The 25,096-nt window shown below is 37.6% G+C and overlaps 2 non-coding genes across 2 annotated transcripts; both read left to right on the top strand.

Moving 5' to 3' along the window:
* The first annotated feature begins 7,784 nt into the window (after nt 1-7,784).
* LOC128650517 (U1 spliceosomal RNA) lies at nt 7,785-7,947 on the top strand. The gene has a single exon (XR_008400813.1). It is a non-coding gene; the product is annotated as a U1 spliceosomal RNA (small nuclear RNA).
* Nucleotides 7,948-9,927: 1,980 nt separating this feature from the next.
* Nucleotides 9,928-10,091, top strand: LOC128650498 (U1 spliceosomal RNA). Its single transcript, XR_008400795.1, has one exon. It is a non-coding gene; the product is annotated as a U1 spliceosomal RNA (small nuclear RNA).
* Nucleotides 10,092-25,096: the final 15,005 nt, after the last annotated feature.

Below are 25,096 nucleotides of genomic sequence, written 5' to 3'. Positions count from 1 at the left end.
TTTTATTTCTTCCTCTTGAATTTTTTGCTTAATTGCTACATCTCTTTCCTGCCTGACTGCTGTGTATTTATTCCAGTTTTGGTCATTGCGCTCAGTGTTATATCTTTCATAAGCACTTTTAACTTGATTGGCCAAAAATCTCTCTTGATCAACAGCTTTTTTTTTTAAAGCACACATATAGGCTTTTATCTCTCCTCTTAAGACTGCCTTCGCCGTTTCCCAAAATATCTCTATTTTACTAAAATAAGATATGTTATTGGTACAATAGTCTCTCCACACCTGCCTCAACCATAAAGAAAATTTAGCGTTGTTATAAAGATATCTAGGAAAGTATAGTATCTGGTCATTACACTTGCTCCGGGGTAGAGAGGGTAAAAGTATTGAGATACTAGCATGGTCTGATAGAACTATGTCATTAATCTGGGGGACTACTTTAAAGATAGATAATGATTCCGATATTAAGATATAGTCAATTCTAGAGAATGTTTTATAAGTTTTAGATTCACACGTAAAGACCCGGGACTCTGGATTCTTAGTTCTCCATATATCAATAAGTTTCATCCCATAGCAAAAAGATCTGAAAAATTTGGCTTGTCTATCATATTCCCTCTTATTCCTACTGTCAAATCTATCAAGTTCAGTGCAAAGGGACATATTAAAATCACCGGCAATTATCATGTGTTGGTTAATAAAAGGGAAAATTTTGGACCGGATTATCTTCCAGAATTTAGGGGAAAACTTATTCGGAGCATAGATATTACATAAAAACAGTTTAACGTCTTGGATTTGAATTTGTAATAGTATAAATCTTGCTTCCGGATCTTTTTCTACATCTATAATCTTATATGAAAGGTTTTTATTAATTAAATTGCAACACCACTTTTTCTGGTAATACAAGGGGTGGCTATGACTTCTCCCACCCATTTAGACCGGTTTAGAGATTTCAGTATCTTTAAGATGTGTTTCCTGAAGGAAGACAACAGAGGGATTTAATTTTCCCAGTCTTTGGATAACTGATTTACGTTTTATAAATGCAGTAATCCCTCCAACATTCCAAGATAGAAGTTTAAATTCTTCTGCTAAACTTAATCTTATAGAGTTATTTATCTAAGATAAAGATAATTGGGTATAAACATCCGTTTTAAAACTTGATAAAATTAGGCATAGTTACCATTATCAACAAAAAAAAATCACCAGGGGGAACGGAGGAGGGAGAGAGGGGGGAAGGGGGCGGAGAGAAAAAAAAAAAAAAAAAAATACTAAATTTAAAACTATAATTAGGAGTCATAAGAGATATATTTTTGAGCTTCTTCTACAGAACCAGACATTGTCCTATTACCTTCTAGATTAGGAGCCGTCAGATATATATTTTTGAGCTTCTTCTACAGAACTAAGCGTTATCCTATTGCCATCCATCATTATTATTATTCTGGCTGGATAGAGCATACGAGCATTTTCCCCTTTATTGATAAATTGTGTACAGAAAGGGGCCATACTTTTTCTTTTCAAAGCAGTTTCGCTATAGTAAAGGTATCAGCTTTCTTAAACAGTTTTAACATTTGAATTTTATCTGGAAATCTGAGAAGTTTAAAAATGCAAATTCTATTTCTAACTGTACCATCTTGGTTAGACCTCCTAGGGCCTATTCGATGGGCTCTCTCTATTGATAGAGGGAGTAGATGGGCGGGAAATCCTAACGCTTGTGGAAGAACAGTAGAAGTAAACTGTATTAAATCATCATACTCTGGAGTATCGGGCAGGCCAACAATTCTAATATTATTGCGCCTGGAGCGATCTTCAAGATCCTCCAAGCGGTTCTGTAGGTTAGAAATTTTATCTCCTTGTTTTTGTAATACGTTTTCTTGTGTATTGACTAGATCCTCTAAGTCTGAAATTCTAGATTCAGCATCTGATATTCTAGTGGCAAACTGTTTAACCTCTGATGAAATCATGTCTAATCTGAGAGTGATACTTGATAGATCTTTTCTGATAGAGTCAAATTGGGGTATAAACAGCTGACTTATCTGTGTTATTAGTAATTGAGTGTCAGAGGGGATGGCCAAGGCTTCTGGTAAGAAGTCTGTATTAGCTTCAATTGATTTACTCTTTTTGTCTTTTGTTTTAGCAGGCATTATGGGTGAATTTTGTTTCACCTGAGTGACAAACCTTTCCATTAAGGTAGATATAACTATACCAATACAATATTGTAAATAATTTTAAAGAAACAACCACATCTATTGTGTAGAGCAAAAAAGGAAAATAAAAATAGGGGTCCTACAAGGACCCTGTGAAAAAAATAAGTGCACAAACACAAACAAAAACTAAAAAATATGTGTATTTAAGTGTCCTTCTCTTTTTTTTTTCTTTTTTTTTTATCTTGTGTAGCTAGTGCCTGCTATATCAGAAAAAATTAAAGAGATGAGCTACGTATTAATTTAACCTTATCAAGACTAGTTGGTCTCTCCTTTAGAGCTATATGTGACTAGCCCCTGAGGGCAACAATACTCTATTTTAGCCAATAGAAAATAACAATATATTCAAATTGATTAGACTATTTAGCTGCAATGCTTTTCTTTTTTCCTTCCCTTTTCCTCTGTAATTTCCCTCTCCTTTTACCTCCCTTCTCCTCTCTTTCAATTATTTCTGAGGGAAAAGCAAAAAAACAACTATCAGAATGTAGTATCTAAGGATATTACTATGATATATATAATATGACCCACAATAGCTCTTAGACAAATTCTTAACAGTATACATTTCCACTAACGTTGTATTACTGTAGAGAAAAGAACCTCATATTAAATCATTAGACAGCAAGAGAGATATCTATGAAATACAGCAATTTCATAGCAACAAGTATATTTTCGTATAAAGATCACTATATTGATTAAGAATATTCTGTACAAAGCTATTTCAGAGATTATGATTTCTGAAACGCACAGAAAATAAATGGCACAATAAAAAAAATAAAATAAAGCAGGATAACAGCTATAATAGTTCCAGCTGGAAACAAAAGAAACTGCAATCAGTCCTGTTGTTGCTGCATATGATGGGCCGAAGTCCAAGAATACAAGAAAAGATTAGAATACAGTAAAAAGCCAAGTTGGCCCAGATACTTGCGTTCAGCTGGGAGAAAAAAAAGGAGCACCTTCTTTGGATATTGGGCTGGATCCTGTCAAGGTATTTGAAATATTATTAAATAATATATAGAAATATATTTAACTTTATCTAATAAATCTGTGGATGTGAACATGGTCTGTAGGACAAAGGATTAGATCTCCCCCACTCCAATTGCACAGGAGACATTCTTGGCTGAAAGGAGAACAAAGGATTATCTCTGGCAGATCTCACACACTCAATATGTTAAATTATGCAATTGTATAATTTAGCAAGGAACTAAAATATAACATAGTTTCAGGATACAGGCAAATATATGGAGACGAAATGTCTGAATTACCCTTTTGGAACTGATCAAAATCATGGAGAGGCAGCTTTTATGCACATGGTGTTAATTTTTAAATCCACATCTGCACTGCTGGCTAAACAGGAAATATGCTGTTTTAAAGACTCTTACAACTCCTCATGGATTGACCCCATGTGGAGCAATAAAGGCCTTGGGAAACACAGACAAATGCTAAGGTGTGACTCTGGAAGTTCACGTAAGCAGACAGCAAATAAACATTTTTTTTTCTCTCTCTGTTTAAATACATGCCCCAGAATGTATTAAATATAGAAATTTGGGAAATTGTCTAATTCTATATTATTATTACATGGGTATTTGCTAAGCTTGGGAGGTAACTGTTTTAGTCAGTCAAAAATGTGTAATAACCTCTGTTTTGCTTATATTTTTCAGACAGATAAATTCAGATATACATAGAAATGATATATATGTTTTGAAAACACAAAAGATCTTACTTAGCCTCTGTGTTTTTAAGAATATAAATAAATACTTATGGACCATACACATATTAATGATTGGATAATCTCTAATAATTATTTCTATTTTTATTGCAGACAACCATTGGTCATGAGCATCAATCTTAGAAAGAGACGGAATGCCGCATGAAATGAATTAAGTCATATCATATAAACATACAAATAAATGTTTATAAAGTTTCACATACATCTTTTAAAATATAGTGAGATGAAAATATGGAAGTTACTTTGATGTGATATGACTATGAGATATATATTTGATGTGATATAACTATGAAATATAAGTTATTTTAATATAATGTTAGATATGTGATGTTTCATATCAAAATGATCAGAAAATTCATTAAGATATAACTTATCCAAAACAAATATTATGAATAGTTGTCGCAGTAAATTATGATAAAATTAATAACCATTTCATAGAAATACTGACTTAAGTTGTTTCAAATGTTGCTGTGTCTGTTTGTGCTGCCACCTGGTGTTATGTTGCGAGAACTACAGCCAGAAGGTTCTCTCTGGCTGTTAAAAATGAAATTTCCAAGGGCCAATCCGATTTAGACTTCCCAGATAACCAATGGGAAGGTCAGCTCCTGCAGGGCCACCCACAATTTACCAGTGATGGGAAAACCAAATAAAAAGTGAATGCAATGGAGAGAAAGGAACAGATTTTCTGCTGAAGCTAAAACTTGTAACTGGTTCCCGCTGGTGTGAGATATCACTTTACTTGAGCAAAGCGAATCTACCCTTCTCATTGATTGCGATATACACTTATTGGTGATCTGAGGTAAAATAATTCCTACCAAGGAACATCGGATATCGACTGCTTTTTACTTTGGTAACGTATTCAAGGTTTTGTAAGATAAGTTATATGCATAGTTAATTTGTATTTAATAGATTTAAAGAAGCAGTGTGTTTTTCTCAAGTTAGCATTTCACAGCCTATATACATATATTGTTTAAATCTGCGTCTGATTGACCAAGTAAATCATCTATGCAAGTTCTGATATTGTCAGTTAATTTTGTATTAGGATAAATTGCAGTTAAATAGCAGAATACATATATTATCCTATTGTTTTATAAACACTGTTTAGAATTGTATTGCTTGGATGTTAAAGGTTTTAATCCCATGGTGTTAAATAAATAAGGCTAAATTGTGAAGGTATATTTTTCTGGGTTTTGTAAGAAGGATAGCATATCTTAAGAGTTGGTTTTAACGCATATAAATTTTGTTTCATTTCCTTTTATTGCAAATATACTTCAATATGTTTATGGATATTAACTAAATAAAAGAATTCAGATATTTATATTAATTGTATGGTCTAGTAGGTGCATGGTTGATAAGGGTTTCTATTTCTTTGTATTGTGTTTATAACCCTGCCATAAACTTATATATATTATTTGGATAGCACTGCTAAGATTTTCATAAATATACTGACAATCCGCTCCCCTGCGATCATTGGGGTCCGCCAGCAACTCAATCAACTTACACAGCTGGCTTTGGAGCAGAAGAAGGGCTACCACTAGCTAGAGCTTACAATCTGAACACTGTAAGCTCTAGCTGATAGCTGTGGATTCTGGCCCTTTTATTTTTAGAGATTCCAGATGAATTGGTGGTGTTGGAAGTCCAACTAATACTGAGTTCTTCAGATACTTGGAGAAAGAGAAAACACTTAATTTCAGCACTGGGTGTACCCACAGGTAAAGAGATTTTCAAATTCCTTACACAAAGAAAGCAAAAGGAAAAACTTCAGCTGGCTCAGCGACGGCTTCAGTGATCTTTGCCTGCCACCAGGGGCAGAATCTAAAGCATAAGTGAACCAGGTGTTTCTCCGGCCCGTTATAGCGCTGCTACCGGCTTAAAACTATGAACTGGTCAGTTTTGACTTGTAGCAGCGGGATGGTCCAGTTGTAGCGTTTCCCCGCTTCTTTCCTTGGGACTTTGTATCCTGGCGGTACAGCCGCCCCAGCAGTAACAGGCAGCGCCCAGAGCTCAGACGGTCCAGTAAGGGGCTTCCGTTCTGAGGAAAGCTTAATGCTTGGTTCTGCGGAGGATACCGCACATCAGGTAGGTAGGCTCTGCTCGAGGTAGCGTCTATCGATATTTTAAAGACGCAGTGGACCCTTCGATGGCTAGTAGCCGTTAGACCCGATGATCTCACCACTCGAGTCGTGGTCGTGGCAAATCGGCCTCATGCCTTTCGGGGACTTCAGTGACTTTGGAGCCGGCAAACCCGCTCCACAATCCGCACAGCAAAGGGTAACGCTTTTGTGCTCATATACACTGACTTGTCTTACACTTACAGCTGGGATAGTGAGTTTAGTGTGGATGCGTCTAACACATGCATTCCCCTTCACAGGTCTTCCTGCATCCAATCACCTCCAGAATACTTTGGCAATCTCACAAAACTCTTCCTGGAGAGATCCCACTCCCCCTCTCTCCTCACTACGGAATTCTAAATACTTCACAAGCAGCTCTGCAAAACGATTGTAGGATCATATTTCACAGAGCTGTGTACAGAATGCTAAGGTGAGGACAGGAGGGGGTGTGAGATTCGTGCCCAGTGTAAACAGTGAGGGAGAAACGGACTAGGGCAGGTGAGGGGATTGTAATTGAACTGCATTATCAATTACACAGACAGCTCCAGCATGGGGGCTGGCTGTAACCACACTAGTTAGGGAGTGTAGGAAAAAGCCTTGCTTTGTAGCTAATAGGTTCTACAAACGTATTCATATGCAGTCAGAGGAATAGAAACTTTAAAATCATTTTTAGGGTCTTTAGCAGAAAAATTGATAATAGATGTCAATTACAAACTTTATCTTCTTGGAATGCTTTATTTAAATAGGCAATATTTGTTTGAGTGTATAATGGCCCTTTAAGGATAGGTGTGGATACCACAGGCCACATAAACTATTTCAAATGTCAATATAAGGGCAATGGAAATACTTGTAAACAATTTAATACACTCCAGCAGGTAAAGTGGATCATTGGGAAAAAATTAAAGGGGAGAACATTTTTGAGTAAACTGTCCCTTTAAGGGCACATGAAACACCAAATGTCTCCTTCATGATTTAGATAGAACATACAGTTTTTAAACACCTTTCCAAATTACTTCTATTATCAACTTTGCTTCATTCTGGTGAGCCAATGACAAGAGGCATATATGTGCAGCCACCAGTCAGCAGCTAGTTCCCAGCAGTGCATTGCTGCTCCCGAGCCTACCTAGGTATGCTTTTCAACAAAGTTTTGATTCATGAAAAGTTCTGTGTTTAGAAATTAGTTAAACAAAAAATAAAATAAATCCCCTCTGAGGAGCAAAGTATTAGACGTAGGACAATCTCTCAAGGTGTCTAAACTATTGGACTGAGAATCGTTCTTACACCTGGTTCAGTTGCTTGTGACATAGAAACTGTGTTACTTACAGAGGGCTTGATAACAAATGCTAAGTTACCTAAATACCATCTGTACCCCCAGAGTGCTGAAGCTGATGTTGTGCAGCTGTAATGGCAGTGATACTCTGTGAGATGTCTGTTCGGCTCAGTTCTTTTACACCAATGAGACGGGTGATAATGCTTGTGAAGAAACAGCAGGCAGCCTTTGTGACATCATCACATGCAAATATGTTTGCTGCAGTGTATCCTGGGAGTGCAGTTTCTTTAAAGCACAGTTCAATTAAAGTTTTTTTGTTTGTTTTTTTCATAGTGAAAGATTCTGTGGGCTTGCTTGATCCACTTTAGCTAGGAAGAAGCATTGGAATTTATTTATTTATGGTCAATTGTGCAGAAGAACATAAGCTCCCTTATGTTAAGCAAGAAGCACTAGAGCAGAGGCTCTCTCAATTGTCACTACAACTCATACTTACCTGGCAGGGGAGATACCATGATCATGAAGGTGGTTCTCCCAGGGTGAGGCTCATCCATTGCACTTCGGGTGTGCTGACCCCTGTAATTTCCCCAAATGTGGGAACTTGACTGCATAATTTGTGGTAGTGGGGGACTGCGTTCGCGCTTTCCCCTGACTTTTCCTGTAAATAATAGGTTTTATTAGTCTGTTGCTGTACAAGGCACATTAGGCAGCAATACTTTATTAGCATTACACAATTAGTCAAAGTAATATGTTTATGTTACAACAAATCAATAACAATTTATAACAATTATAATGCTCTGCATTTTTCTTGTCCTGACTGTTATTTTTCTTGGCTTGTTGTTATATGTTCCTTTAATATGCTCTGTGCATGTTGCTTTGACAGCTTTTCCCACAACTGTTTTTTGAAGGCAGCGCTAAATCTTTCAAGCTAAACCCATTGTCTGATTAACAGGACAATTCACATAACTTTAATTACAAGACAATCCTGTTGTGTTGCTATAGAAAGGCAAATCAGTCTGTGTTTTTAAAATTTGTTAACATCCTTATTACTGCAATTCATTTTCAGTATCCAAACTCCACCCACTGTTTGACTGTTTTTGAGGAGTCAATCTGGGCTTTAGTCTACAGACAAGGCTAGCCACACTCATAATGTTAGTATTAAATGCATTGTTTTGTTTTTGTAATCAGTTAAAGCAAATTAAGGAAAGATATGTAGCAGGATTCGCCTTAATAAATCAGCAGGGTGCATTTTAAGATCTAAAAATTTAAAAAAGCTTCATTTTCAGAGCTAAATTAAACAAAAAGGGGGCAAAATAAATAAACTTTACTGCAAAGCTATAACATTACGCATAATTTAACATTTTCTGAAAAAATTCTCAAGTAGTTTCTCACCAGCTCTGAAATGAGCAAATAGTGTCAAGACGTTTATCTCTCTTTCCTTATTATTTACAGCTTCTATTTTGCATGGTCTTACATAGGATAGCACTGAAAACCTTTTAGTTTTCTCTTCAACCATACAAGGAAGTGTTCATCCAACCATACAAGGAAGTGTTCATCCAACCATACAAGGAAGTGTTCATCCAACCATACAAGGAAGTGTTCATCCAACCATACAAGGAAGTGTTCATCCAACCATACAAGGAAGTGTTCATCTGGTGATAGAGCGCATGCTTTGGAGAAAAGGGATATTTGCACATTGATACCATAACTACAAATATATAAAAGGGACATGAAACCCCACATTTCTCTGTCATGATTCAGATTGATCATAACGATTTAATCACCTTTCCAAATGACTTCTAATATCAAATGTGCTTCATTCTGGTGAGCCAATGACAAGAGGCATATATGTGCAGCCACCAGTCAGCAGCTAGCTCCCAGCAGTGCATTGCTGCTCCTGAGCCTACCTAGGTATGCTTTTTAACAAAGTATACCAAGAGAACAAAGCAAATTAGATCTTAAATGGAAATTTGTGTAACATGGCATGCTCTATCTGAATTATGAAAGATATTTTTTGGACTTTGTCCCTTTAATTCACAAAAAGTTCTGTGTTTAGAAATTAGTTAAACAAAAAATAAAATAAATCCCCTCTGAGGAGCAAAGTATTAGACGTAGGACAATCTCTCAAGGTGTCTAAACTATTGGACTGAGAATCGTTCTTACACCTGGTTCAGTTGCTTGTGACATAGAAACAGTGATACTTGCAGAGGGCTTGATAACAAATGCTAAGTTACCTAAATACCATCTGTACCCCCAGAGTGCTGAAGCTGATGTTGTGCAGCTGTAATGGCAGTGATACTCTGTGAGATGTCTGTTCGGCTCAGTTCTTTTACACCAATGAGACGGGTGATAATGCTTGTGAAGAAACAGCAGGCAGCCTTTGTGACATCATCACATGCAAATATGTTTGCTGCAGTGTATTCTGGGAGTACTGGTTCTTGAATGCACAATTTAATGAAATGGATTCTTTTTTCATAGTGAAAGATTCAGAGGGCTTGTCTGATCTATTTTAGCCAGTATTTGAATGAATGTATTTATCTCTCTTATCAGCTGTACTCAGAGGAATGGAAGCTCCCTTATGCTTAACAAGTAGCGCTGGAGCAGTAGCCCGCTAGATTCTCAGTACAAATCATACTTACCTGGCAGGGGAGATACCATGATCATGAAGGTGGTTCTCCTGGGGCGAGGCTCATCCATTGCACTCCGGGTGTGCTGACCCCTGCGATTTCCCCAAATGTGGGAGACTCGACTGCATAATTTCTGGTAGTGGGGGACTGCGTTCGCGCTTTCCCCTGATTTTTTTCTGTAAATGAAAGAATACTTAACTTGCTCTAGTAGTAAACACCATTTAACTCCCTGCACACATCAGACTCTAGACCAGAGATCTGTACATAGCAGGCATAGGGTGGGAGCAGAGATACAGCAGAGTGTGTATAAGAAACAAGAATACTACATTAATGTGGATTATAATTGGTTTTGGATTATACAAATACAACTACACTCTGGAAAATGAAAACAATATGTTGCTGAATCTACAGGCTGTAAGAATAAAGGTACATTTCTGAAATTATAATTATAATACAATTCTACTTCTATTTGCAAAACCTGGAAACTACTATTAAAAAAAGCAAGAGTTTTCCTTTGCACAAACCTGTTGACTGACAACTCTTCTGGAAATAAATAAAAGCCAACCCCTATAGCTAAAACTGAAAGTTTGACCAGAAAAGCATTAAAAAGCTGCAAACAGACCTAGTACCAGTTATAAAACTTTTGGTAGGTTATAAAAAATAAATATTACTTATTCACAGAACATATGGCATACAATACATCAATAACAAGTGACTGGTCACTTTTGAAAAATGTTATTAAAACAATAATAATATACTCTGAAAAATGAAATTGGACATTCACTATTATAGTCCAAATACCACCAAGATTGTTCATAAAATGTGGGCCCTGCTCTTATAAAAATCTCATATGACCCAGATCGCTATTATAATAATAATATTATTTGAACAATAATAATAATAATATTTGAACAATTATAGTAAATTTCTAAGAAATGGAGACACATGCGGTATTGGCTTTCAACACAAATATATAGGGGCCCATTTATCAAGCTCCGAATGGCCATGTTTCTGACGAGTCTTCAGACTTGCCAGAAACAGCAGTTATGAATCAGCGGTCTAACTGCCGCTGCTCCATAACCCTGCCCGTCTGCTATGAGCAGGCGGACAGGAATCCCCACGATATAACCCGATCAAGTACGATCGGGTTGATTGACACCCCCCTCTGGCTGGCCGCAAGTCTGCAGGGGGCGGCGTTGCACCAGCAGCTCTTGTGAGCTGTTGGTGCAATGCTGAATACGGAGAGCGTATTGCTCTCCGCATTCAGCGATGTCTGTCGGACCTGATCCGCACTGTTGGATCAGGTCTGACAGACATTTGATAAATGGGCCCTATAGAATCAGGTAGTTGCTACTATAACGTTACCTCTGTTCAGACTGTTACAGTTTCGCTTCATAAGCTTTTCCTCTGTGCGTGTTTTAAATAGGTTAGATCATACCTTACTCCGTGACAGCATCTCCCCGGTCCTGGGTCTTAAACTCTTTTATTACCTCCGGACTCTACGTTTGCAGTGGGAGATCACAGCTGTTCCCCTATTCGGTCCAATATTTGTATGAACTGTTGCTAGTTCCGTTCTCTGTTTTTTATCTGGGGGGTCACGTGTGATGATCAGCCAATAGACATCCTTGAATACCGGCTTGTGCTCCTGTCAAACTCCGAAAAGGTTTTAAATGGCAGATGTAAGATCCATTGCGCAAGGTGTCTTATGATATATGTCTGTGTTTTCTTACAGGTTGTTTTTCATCTAACCTAAGCTGTAAGAAAAGACAGACATATATCATAAGACACTTTACACAAAGGATTTTACATCTGCCATTTAAAACCCTTTCGGAGTTTGAAAGGAGCACAAGCCGTTACGTCTATTGGCTGATCATCACACGTGACCCCCCAGTGCAAACACAGAGCCCGGAACCAACAACAGGTAATACAGCTATTGGACCGAAAAGGGGAATAGCTGTGATCTCCCACTGCAAACGTAGAGTCCGGAGGTAATAAAAGAGTTTAAGAACCGGGGAGAGGTTGTTATTTTTAACGTAATTGTTTATAAATAAGCCTGGGTGGGAAAGAGTTAATGTAAGAGGAATGAACCAGAAGGTGAAGTGCTGCTCTATAATGGAGGACTGTAAAAGCTCTGATTGTGATGTGATTTTCTTACAGGAATGCGGCATTACACACTCCAGAGATTACAAAAGTTACAGAAATCTTTGGAAACAAGGAGCATCTTGCTGGTCAGGCTGCAGTGAGAACAGAACAGCAGGTATTGGGATACTCTTTAAAAACAATGAGTTCTCTATTAAAGGCATAGATGAGATTATACCAGGGCGACTTATGGGAGCAACTGTAGAATTCAGGGGAATTAAAATCCACATGATAAATGTATATGCAGCCCCAGAAGTTCACTCCAGAACAGAGCTGTTAAAGACTTTGAAACTATTTGTTGCAGGAAGAACCAATGTAATTGTGGCAGGAGATCTAAACTGCATATATGACCTAAAGGACAGACAAAGTGATACACCGGACAATAAAAAATTGGACAAAAGCTCTACTACTCTCATGCAACTAATGGAAGATCTGTCTTTAACAGATGCTTTTAGAAAGATACACCCAGATGCAGAAGGGTACACTTGAACCAATAATACAGGAAACAGAAAGTCACGGATTGACTATATACTAGTTCCAAAGGAGATAAATGCAGAGAAATCAGACTTGAAATTAGCATGGTTCACAGATCACAGGAAACTGCATGTTGTGATCAAAGTGCCACTGACAGTAAACAAAGGCAAAGGGACATGGAACATAAATAACACTGTGTTGCTCAACCACCAAAAACAGGAAAAATACAACAACAAAAAATGAAAAAAAGACACTTCAGGATGACTTCAGCAGTAAAAGTGAGTGGTGGGAAGAAATAAAAAAGAGAACGAAAATCTTTTTCATTCAGCAATGTAAATGGATAACATGCAGTGCAAAAAAAGCCCGTGATAGATGGCTTCGCAAACTCCAAGGTTTATATAACCTACAACAAGCTGGCTGGGATGTGGTCAAGGAAATTGAGGAATATAAATTAAAAGTGGCAACATTGGAGAAAGAAAAGGCAAAAAAGCTAATTTTCCAAAGTAGGATCAAGACCCTGGAGGAAGATGAGAAATGTACAAGTTTCTTTTTTGAGAGAGTTGGGGAAAAGAAAACACTGTTCACAAAAATGGAAAATTCAGATGGGATCCTTGTAGATAACACAAGCGAAATGCTTGAGGTAACTAGACTGTACTATGAGAACTTATACAAGCCTCAATACACATCAGACACACATATAGAGGACTTTTGTACAGTGATCCAAAATGAGTTAGACAAAGAGCAACAACAGAATCTAGAAGAACCTATTTCTATTAAGGAAAAGGAATTAGCTATTGGACAGCTGCATTGTAATAAAAGCCTGGGTTCTGACGGACTATCAAAAGAATTTTATTCTGTCTTTTGGGAACTACTAAAAGAAGATTTAAAAGATGTATATCAGGATACTTCTACCACTAATAAAGTCAGCCTCCATACTTAATAGTGCCTGGTCAGATCATGATATGGTGGTGGTGGAGTTTGAGGGGATGGTTAATATGCATAGAACTAGGTCATGGTCTCTACACCCGAGCATGCTCCAAAATGACATTCTAGTCCAAAAAATACAGAAACACATTAGCGAGTTTACAACTATAAACAAAGGGACCACATCCAACCCAAACTTTGTTTGGAGTGCACTTAGAGGTTCCCTACGAGGAATACTGATAGAGAAGGCAAGCAGAATTAGAAATACACACAATGCCACTATAGAAACACTGAGGAAAGAAATTGAGATAATAAGAGTACAACTAACTAAGAAAAAGCAACATAAACTAGTGAAACTACTAAATAGCAAAATTTAAGAATTAAATCAACTATTAGACAGAGAGGTGATCCACTCAATTAAATTAGTGGACACCAGGTACTATATTTATGGCAATAAGCCAGATAGGATGCTGGCAAATAAGCTAAAAGAAATGACTAGGGCCTCCACTATTCCACAGATTCAAGGGGCTAATGGCCAAGTAACTAACGATCCTCTCCAAATAGCCAATGAATTTGCAAAATTTTACACTCAGCTGTATAATTTACCCAAAAATAAAGAGGGAACTAATAAAATAAAGGAATTAGACACTTTCTTAGGGAATAGCAGATTGAACACAGTCTCAGAAGAAGAGTTGAGTTCCTTTAATGCCCCCATCACGACACAGGAAGTCTTATTGGCCATTCGAGATTTGAAAAGGAATAAAGCTCCAGGCCCAGATGGCTTTCCGGGCTCTTTCTATAAAGATTTACAAATGTCAATAGCACCCCTTTTGGTGAAATTATACAATAATATTTTGCAGGGAGTTGAGATTCCCTCGGACTTGCTGACTGCGAGGATGACAGTCATTCAGAAAGCAGGAAAGAATACACAATACTGCCAGAATTACCGCCCAATATCCTTGATTAATCAAGACATGAAACTGTTTACCAAGATACTAGCGAACCGTTTAGCTGGGCCCATTAGAAACCTGATAGATACAGACCAGGTGGGCTTCATCTCCCAGAGAGAAGCCCCAGACAATACACGAAAAGTGATTGACCTAATCAATTATACGATGGTAAAGAAAATGCCTTCTCTGTTTCTAGCTTTGGACGCAGAGAAGGCATTTGACAGGGTCAACTGGGAATACATGTTCGCAGTCATTAATAGAATGGGGATTAGAGGACCTTTTACTAATGCTTTAAAAAGAATTTATTCCACACCTGACGCGTATATTAGGCTCTCAGGGTATCAGTCATCACAAATCCAAATTCGAAATGGAACCAGCCAGGGGTGCCCTTTGTCTCCCCTGCTGTTTGCAATGTGTATTGAACCGCTGGCAGTACTATTTAGAGATAATCCAGATGTGGCGGGACTTAAGGTAGGAGCTAGAGAATATAAAATATCTCTCTTTGCGGATGATGTCATCCTCGCAGTCACGAAACCTCTTCTGTCTCTCCCAGTAATTTATTCTACAATAAATAAATTCAGTCTGCTATCAGGATATAAGATTAATGAAAGCAAATGTGAGGCCCTTAGCACTCATCTCCCACACACAACAAAAAAACTGATAGAAATAAATTTTGGATTTACTTGGGTCAAATCATCCCTTAAATATCTAGGAGTCAACCTCACCAGTGATGTGAATAAATTGTATAAGGAAAATTATATCCCCATATTCTCGCAGATTAAGGAACTCCTACTTAGGTGGGCTAAATTTAAGTTATCATTTTATGGAAGGATCGTATCAATCAAAATGACAGTATTCCCCAAACTATTGTATTTATTTAGAACTCTCCCAATATCCATCCCAATTGCTGAAATACATATTTTCCAAAAAGAAATTCTAAAATTTTTTTGGCAAGGACAACGAGCAAGAATAAATAAACAGAATCTAATGAGACATAAGAGAAATGGAGGGATTGGTTTACCAAACCTGGTTTCATATTACTACGCAGCAAGAATGGCACAGACCACACAGTGGTACATGATGAGCCAATCACCTCAATGGGTGCAATTAGAAAAAGATATATTAGAGGTAGGAAGATTAGACACCATTCTCTGGGCAACAAAACAGCATAGACCAGGACATATCAAAGAATATGTCTCGATTAGTCATAAGACCTATATCTGGGATAAATTGACCAAAGCCTTTCCCTTAGTCAATATTAGATCAAGATTGACCCCATTGGTTCCTATCACCTCACTCATTAGCACACATACTCAGAAGAAGTGGGAAAACAAAAGTCTCTACCGTATAGCGGACACATTTATTAACAATAAAATATTGACCTTCTCCCAATACAGAGAATTGGGAACCCCTGAACAAAACAAATGGTACCACTATCTACAACTTACATCTAGGATAAGAGAAATAATGGGACCCAACATACCCCCTAACAATACTGCATTAGAAACAATATGCCTAGCAAAAAAATATAAGAGGGGGCTGATTGCTTTACTATATCCAACATTTAGTGAGGGGACTGGTAATAAGAAAAGTTCTTTTATGACTAAGTGGGAACAAGAATTGAATCAGACTTGGACACTAGAGACCTGGTTGACAAATCTTGACAGAGGCTTATCATTTTCTCCAAATGCAATATTAAAAGAGAATTATATCAAGGTGGCATTTAATTGGTACATGTACCCCACCAGATGGACCAAGACACAGGCAGAGGGCTCCCATAGGTGTTATAGGGGATGCGAGGAAGATGGGACATATTTGCATATGTGGGGGCAGTGTGAGAAAGTTAAAAAGTTATGGGATTTAACCTCAGCATTTCTAAGTACTATTCTTGAGACTGAGATCGACTTGTCCCCAGAGCAAGCTCTATTACACTTTCCCACAGGAGGCAATATCAAAAGACACCACAAATTGATAGCAATGATATGTACTGTAGTACGGATCTCAATAGCGAGATTTTGGAGGGTAGATCCCCCACATTTGATTATGTCAAGAAGAGAATTGAATATCATTATAGTATGGCCAGTGCCTCAGCAACTATACTAAACACTAGAAACCAATTTATCCAACAATGGGAACCCTATATAATGTATATAGAAACGGTTAATAGAACTAGAACCTTAACCAATTAGTTAACACCCATAGTTATGATATTAAGGAAAATAGGCTTGAGTTTGCAATGGTTTAGACCACCGAGATGGTGGGCTAGAGTTTATCCAACGAAATCTAAAGAAATAAATCCATGTGTATTGTATTAATTAAGCACTACTGAAGAAAATACATTTGTAGACTGTATTGTTTATGTATTTAAGTTTTATTGTTGTTGTTGTTGATGAAACTTGTACAATTTTTACATTTTATGAAAATAAATCAAAAGATTTCAACAACAAAAAAAGATGTATATCGGGAAGTGCTGGAAAGAGGATTGTTAACAAAAACAATGCATGAGGGCCAGATTGTACTAATCTACAAAAACAAGGGTTGTAAACACCAGCTAAAAATTGGAGACCAATAACTTTACTGAACACGGACTATAAAATCCTGACAAAAGTAATTTTTAACCCCATCCAGCAGGTAATCAAAACAGTTACACACCCAGATCAGACATGCGGAATACCGGGCAGATCCATTTCAGAGAACCTTGTCTTAATCAGGGACACATTAGAATACTGCAAGGAGAGATGCGTCCCCCTAGCACTAATGAGCTTAGACCAAGAGAAAGCATTTGACAGACTAAGTGCAATATTCTAACTAATGTTCGTTTAGTTAGTAGTATATTGTCTCTCTCTTGTTCATATAATTAATGAATACATGCAGTTAATATTTGAGATGTTGCTATATTGTAGAATCTTCTCAATATGGTTTAGAATGAACAGTCACCTATTTATAGCAATTACATGATAAGCAATTCAAGTGGCATAAATTATATGACTTCCAAGATGAAGTGTTGAAGCAGATTATAAGAGGAAAGACAACTAATACTTATGTAACTCAGATATCTGTATATGTGAGTTCCTCAGGCAAAATGTGGCAGATATTGATAGTCTTATAAAACTTATAGCAAGGGCGGACTAACAAGTCGGGCAAAAATCGGCCCTTGATGCAAACTGTAGCGCTACTTAATATGTGCTACATATTAGCGCAGGAAGTGTGAGAACTGACAGTCTGGAGTGGAACCTTAAGTTGAAAGAAGCATCTGCACAGAAGAGATCGTCACTGAATCACTGCACTCGGCGATGTCAATATATGTAAGTTAGGCCGATTGTGCAGGCAGTTTTGTAGACAAGTTTAGATCAAATGTTGCATTTGCAGTTCCTGTGTGAGTCAGACCCAGTGCTCCTTCCTGCATGAAAAACAAACACATGGAGACTGCTCCAAGAGCAGTGAACAAGTTCTGTTGGAGCATGAAACATGTCTGCTGCACAGGATCCCATCAGTCCTCATTTACTGTGTATGTGCTAGTGTCATCGTGTGGAACCTTTGTCTTTGAGCTGGAGACTACTTTCAGCCACTGACTTTGCCTGTTTTTAAGACAAGTATATTTGAATAAACTTCTACGTTTTACCCTAAGGAGTGCCCGAGTATCCTATGTTGTTTTGTGTGCATTTGACACTGTGGACGAGCGGTGTTGTCTGCGGAGCATTCCTAGTGAAGACGTCTGACGTCAGCCCCCACGCTCCAGTGTGCCATTGAAGCGTGCAGGGTAAGGTAGAGCGCGACGCTACAAACCTATTTTTGGTTTATATACACACACATATATATATATATACATAACCTTTTATAAAGAAGTATTGTAGGAGAATATTTCACTCCTTATTTTAAAGAAAGGGAATTCAACACTCTTTTATATCAAACACCAAGTCTTTATTCATAATGAACAAAATTTATAGTAAAAAACATCAAAAGAATCTCTTTGCCACAAATTCTATAAAAAGCTTTGCAGTCCCTAATCTAATATACTATATACGATAGGATATGTGTATATATGCGCTAATAAGTAACGATATTTGTAACAATCTACTTCACACTGTTAGAAAAACACAGATCCAATGAAACAAACATCCTTCATATCTGGGTAGGTAAAAACAGGTAAATAAGTCTCCTGGTCAAAAGTTAACAGCTATAACGTGCATTTCACAGCATTAGTGCCCATATGTTCCGGTCTGTTCCGCGGTTTGCACCGCACTCAAGGTTATGACCGGATTGTATAGATGCAAGCAGAGTCATAAGTGGGGGCTTACGTGACTTGAACAGTGGATGCGGCTTGTATTCCCCTCCTGGGACTCCCTTTCACAGGAGCTCGCACACAAACGAGTAATTTAGATTAATCTGTTAAGCCTTTTCCTCTGATGTCACTCAGCACCTTGTAAACATTCTCCACTGTTAACCAACACAAGCTTGCCTTTGATACAAACAGTGCTGTTAAACAGCCACTTGACTTTCAGACTTCCGGTGGGAGGAGTGTGAACAAACACACGCACACTCTGAGCTCAGTGTATTGAGCTAATTATTTTCAACTCCCCAGCTCATAGCTCCTGTTGGCGGTCCATATCTTAGACTGCCCGGGGAGAAAGCATCAGTGGAGCAGTACGGAAGCCACGATATACCGCCATGGTCGGGTGGTACTGATAGTAGCCATTCACCTTTGCTACACGACTCACAACTGCAGCGGATAACAGTGAGGGCACTTACTGGGCATCGGGTTGAAGTGGAGAAAAGCGGTGCGGTAGCTGGGAACAACTGATGCTGAAGCTTGGTGAAAGATTACGAATCTGAAAAGGAGCTGCGTGCTCTGGTGGTGGAGACGGGCGTGTTCGAGAGGTGTCCTGAATGAGCCGGTTTTCCCCTGAGGGCAATGGAGCTAGCCTAAAGATATCAGCATAGTGGAAGCAGGCGTCAAAGACCGGAAAGAAAAACCGCAAGTGTAAACCGCAAGTATAAAACGTATACTGCAAGGAATTATATTTGTAGCTACGGATAAAAGAGCCTCCTAAGCGACTGGATAAGCCCAGATAGCAAAGTGCCTCATGTGTAAAAACGTTTTATGACAAGAAAGATCGATTGATAGAAAAAGGAGACACAGATGTTTGTTTGCAAAATAGTGTTGCTTTAACATTCAGCAATTTGTAGTTCAGGAGGAGATTGGTGTGAAGTAACCACTATTGCACTATTATTAAAGTCTGCAAGGCCTTAGAGCTTGATGTGTAATTTGTTGGCCTTACATACCCTGCTGGTTTGCAGCCGTACTTAATTTAGTCAACGATAGCTACAGCTTGTGGACACATTAGCAGAAGAGCACTGTATCAATATATACACTCTGGAACGGCTGGATTAAACCAAAAGAAGTGAAGTGGGCTCTGTATGAAGAGCTTGAAAAATAAAGCTGGTTGATATTAGTGAAGGCTAGCAGTAAGAAGTATATTATCATACTTGCTTAGGTCAAGCAGCCTTTATCAAATCAGACATAACTCAGAACTCTCTAACACAGGAAGCAGAAACATAAGAACTGTCACTATAAATAAAAATAAGCAGAGGCATTTTTATAGGCTGCAAGCACATTGGTGGACAGTAAAAGAGAACTTGAATACATTTGTGGAGTAATAGCTTGTATGTTAAAGAAGTGGAGAAAGAGCAAATCCTCCATATTAATAGAACGTAGTCATTAAAATAGATAGTCTATATAGTAATTTACTGCTTGACTTAATATTGGGTTTAACAAGGTTTATAAGATAATGTATATGGGTTCCTGAACATCATTGTGAAATGTATTGCTGAAATTATATTTATATATGCTGTTTTGCGACAAGAGGAAAATATATAATTGGTAAATAAGAGTGGTAAGGTAGATCTGACAGTTATTGTATAAATATAGGGATCCCTGTCACTGATTAAGAAGGTGATACAACACTATATTGACTAAATAAGAAAATAGCAATATCAATTAGAACACATATACAGTATAGTAAAAAATATAGACAAATAGTTACAAGATTGAAGTTATTGGCTACTTGTAGATCTTTCTATTTTATGTAAATTGTGTAAATAAGAGTACACTCTTAGAGACATTTAATATATTGTTCATACTTATTTACTATCTTCAAAAATAGACAGCCTATATAGTAATTTATTTTTTGATTCAACATTGGGTTTAACAAGGTTTATAAGAGAATGTATATGTGTTCCTGAACATCATTGAGAAATGTATTGCTGAAATTATATTTATATATGTTGTCCTGTGAAAATAGCAATATCAATTAGAACACAGATATAGTAAAAACCATAGGCAAATAGCTACAAGGTTGAAATTATCGGCTACTTGTAGATCCTACTTTGTGTAAATTGTGCAAATAAGAGTAACGGTATAGTAGTAGGCATAGAGGTTTCTTGGGGTAAGAAAGAAAGTTTGCAGTCCTCTTAGAGACACTTAATACATTTTTTTTTACAATTTTTTACTTTCTTCGCTTTTTTTTTTTCTTTGCACCCACACATTACTTTTTTCTTTTTTTGATCACGTATTTTGATTTCTTTCTCTAAAATAAGGATATATTAATAAGCACGCTTGACTCTATTCAAGCATATTACGCGATTCTCACTTATCTCTGGGCTTGTTTAGTACCCTTACTTTAAAGATTAGACAATTCTCTAATAGATTGACAGAAGTGGAGACACGTGTTTCTGAGTTGGAGGACACATATATTAAGCAGGAGGAGACTACCCAAAAACTTACAGATACTATTAAGACATTACAAAGCAAAATTGAAAATCTAGAAGATAGATCAAGGAGAAACAATGTGAGGGTGGTAGGCTTACCTGAAGTTAGCGAATATACTGACCTTCCTTATACAATTTGCCTCTGTTACATTGCCAAGTATTTTAGGTATGACAGTTCAGGGGGAGGGGAAATAACGGTAGAGAGAGCGCACCGGACTGGTCCTAACAGAGCTGATATTGATAGCAAAAACCGTCCCAGAATGATCATGATTCATTACCTGAACTTTCAAGATAAAGTGTTAATCATGAGACAGTATAGGAAATGCAACCCATTGATAATTGAGGGTAAACAGGTGCTCATGTTTCAGGATTTCTCTGCAGACACGTCTGCTAAGAGAAAAGAAATGTCTCCATATTGTTCAGGTCTTATAAAAGCAGGGATGAAAGCTAATTTAAGATATCCGGCTAAAATTGCTGTAGAAGGAAAGGACGGAAAGGTAGTGCTAAGCTCCCCGGATGAAGCAAAGGCATTTTGCAATAAGAATAAGGTACACATATAAAGTTTGCTCTTTGGTATATAAAATTATGCATGGATAGTAGAGATGATAATCTATTGGTGGTCAGTGTAACAAAAAGTGTTTTATTTGAATGGTTATTGGATTATATGTTTTTTAGATGTGTTAATTATATATATATTTTTTTTTTTCCTCCTTTTTTTCTCCTTCTCATACCCCGGGAGCATAATTAGATAGATGTCTAAACATAGTGTGTAGATGGGTGAAAATTTGAAAATTATTTCATGGAATATTGGAGGTGTAACATCTCCAATAAAACGTAAAGGTATTTTAAAGACTTTAAAAAAACTCAATCCAGATATAATCCTTCTGCAAGAATTACATTTAAAAGAGGGTGAGATACCAAAGCTTAAGTCTAACTGGATAGCTGAAATAATCGCCACACCCTGTGTTACAAGGAAATGTGGAGTTGCAATGTTGATAAATAAAAAGATGACATATAATATAATTAGTACCGAAGCAGAGACAGCAGGTAGATTTCTAATTATACAATTAGAAATAGCCTCCAATATTTGGACAATATGCAATGTGTACGGTCCAAATGAATTAATTAATTCCATATTTAGACCAGAATTTGATTCTTGCAGGGGATTTTAATATGGTTTTATATCCGGAAATAGATAGGTTTCGGCAAAAGAAAATTTGCAGAAAATATAAAAGAGAGGCTAGTTTTTTTTTAGAGAGTTCTGCAAAACGCTAAGATTGAGGGATATCTGGAGAGCTCAACATCCAGACTCGCGAGAATATTCTTGCGAATCAAAAGCCTATAAGAACTTTTCTAAGATTGACATGTTTTTATTGGAAGAAAAAATATTGAAAGTAGATATAGAATCTGAAATTTTAGATTTTGTTTTATCAGACCATGCGATTATTACCATAAAACTGAAATTTATCAGTCAGGATGGGTCGAATATAAATACATTTAGATTTCCTGGTTACATGGTTAATAATATAGGTTTCTGTAATTGGCTGGCACAGAGGTGGCGTGAGTACTAAAATTTGAATCAGACATATAGGCATAAAGTAGAAGCGGGTAAAGCGGTATTGAGAGGGGAAATTAAACAATATATGGTAAAAATGAAAAGAAAACAGATGGATAGGGATTTACAATTAGCAAACCAGCTGAAAAATGCATATAGAAAATATATTATAAAGCCGGATAATGCAGCTTAGCATAAATATATAAAGGCAAGAGCAGAGCGAGAGTTTTTTTTTTTAAAAAACTTTATTTGTATCAAGTTGCAACATACAGTATTCAAACAAGTTGGTCAAAGTGCAGAAAAAGCATATAAGGACACAGTCCTAATACAGGCAATTACAAAAAACTAAGATTCTGCTGTGTAGATAAAGAGAATGCTCCTGATAGGGTTCAATGTAACTCTCTCTTAAGAGGGAACATTCTGAAATGTCTGTACAACTAGATACGTCTTCCTTTATAACTTTTAACTTTATAAACATAAAACACGTTCAGAATATGATAAAAAGAAAAAGAAATATGTAGAAAATATGAAAAGAGATTATGTGATATGGTAAAAGCAAATTTGAATAATTATAGGTCCTAAAGTTCCAAAAAGGTCTATTGTGGTCTGTGTGTGTCAGGGTTTAGTGGGGGATGTGTGGGGCATCGGCGGGCTCTAAAGAGTGGATATATTCTTCCCAGAGCAGGCGGATGGATAGAAACTCATCTATTTTACCCAGTTTTGTATAGTGGTATTGCTCTAGATCTATGGCCGTAGTTACTCTATTCCGCCAAAACTGAATAGATGGGAGGGTGGACTGCTTCCATTGGTATGGGATATATCGTTTAGCCGTATTAATCATGATCGCAGTGAGCTTTAATCGCAGCTTACATGTTATTTGTGGGAGGAAGTTGAAGAGGAAAGGCCAGGGAGTAAGGGGTAGGGAAGTCCCTATTACCGATTGTATTTCTGTTCTGATATCTGACCAATATGCCTGTGCCACAGGGCATGTCCACCATAGATGGGCAAAGGTACCTCGCTGCGTACATCCTCTCCAACAGTTGGTATTAGTGTGTGGGAATAGTCTACCCAGTCTATCAGGAGTGTAGTGCCACCTACAGAGGAGTTTTGTGTTCATTTCCGCAATATTCATGGAGGATGCGGAGGAGCTCATGCATTTATATATGATCTTCCACATTTTGGGTGGTTGCTGTTCATTAAGCTCTTTTTCCCAGCTGCTGGCATGGGATGGGAGGGAACTTGACCGGTCTGTTTGTAGTAATTTGTATGAAATGGAAAGAATGCCCGTGGCCGGGAAGGGTAGATAGCATATGGATTCAAATGGCGTTAAGGGACGGGTCAGGTTTTGTCTTTCTGTGTGTGAGGCTATATAGTGGGTAAGTTGATGGTGGGCTAGCCAGTTTTTGGGGGTGAGTCCCAGTATTTCAGCTACTTCCTCTCTTGGTTTCAACTTGTTATTCTGTAGAAGGGAGTAGTGCGGTATTGCGTGCGATAGAACAGTGTCGACAGTGTGGTGGGAATTAAATTGGAATGGGACTGTGGGGTTATCTATAATGGGTGTCAGAGGGGAGTAGGGTGTAGAGATGGATTTGTGTCTTCTTAGGATTTTTCCCCATACATTAAATGTTTCTCTCACTGTGGTAGGGAGCTCTGGTACCTCTTTGTCTCGTTGTGCTGTAAGCCAACATCTGCCTCCTAATTGTCCCTTTCCCGCAAGTGTGTGTTCTAATCCCACCCATTCCTTGTGGCGGCTGTTTTTACACCAGTCAGTTATCCTAGTCATGTAGGTAGCATATCTGTATAGTAGTATATTCGGGACTCCGAGACCTCCCTCTAGTTTAGAACGGTACAGGGTTTGTGTGGCAATCCTAGGGCGCTTATGGCTCCAGATGTAGGAGTTAATGAGTTTTTGTAGGGAATGGATAATAGAATCATGGATGGGGGTGGGTATTGCCTGTAAGACGTACAATATTTTGGGGAGTATTATCATTTTAATAGCGTTCACTCTTCCCAGCCAAGAGATTGGTTTATTGGACCATGAAGATAAAGTAGCTTTAATGTGATTATTCAGAGGGTTGAAGTTTAAGGGAATTATCTCCTGTAGGTTTGATGGAACTAAAATTCCAAGATATTTCAGTGCTTTAGGTTGATGTTTAAATTTGTGTGAGTGCAGTATATTTAAGTCTTCGGGGGGGGGTGTCTAGACTTATAAATTCCGATTTTGTATTGTTTATGCGGAAGTTAGACAACGATCCATATCTCTGAAACAGAGACATCAGGGGGGGAACAGATGTAGGGAGGTTTGTAAGTGTGAGTATGACATCGTCCGCATATAAGGAGACCTTGTATTCTTTTTGTCCTAT

This window comes from Bombina bombina, chromosome 2 (assembly GCF_027579735.1).
Source record: "Bombina bombina isolate aBomBom1 chromosome 2, aBomBom1.pri, whole genome shotgun sequence".
Lineage (NCBI taxonomy): Eukaryota > Metazoa > Chordata > Amphibia > Anura > Bombinatoridae > Bombina > Bombina bombina.
Note: the sequence above shows the minus strand (reverse complement) of the source record. Positions and strands in the feature narration are given on the sequence as shown.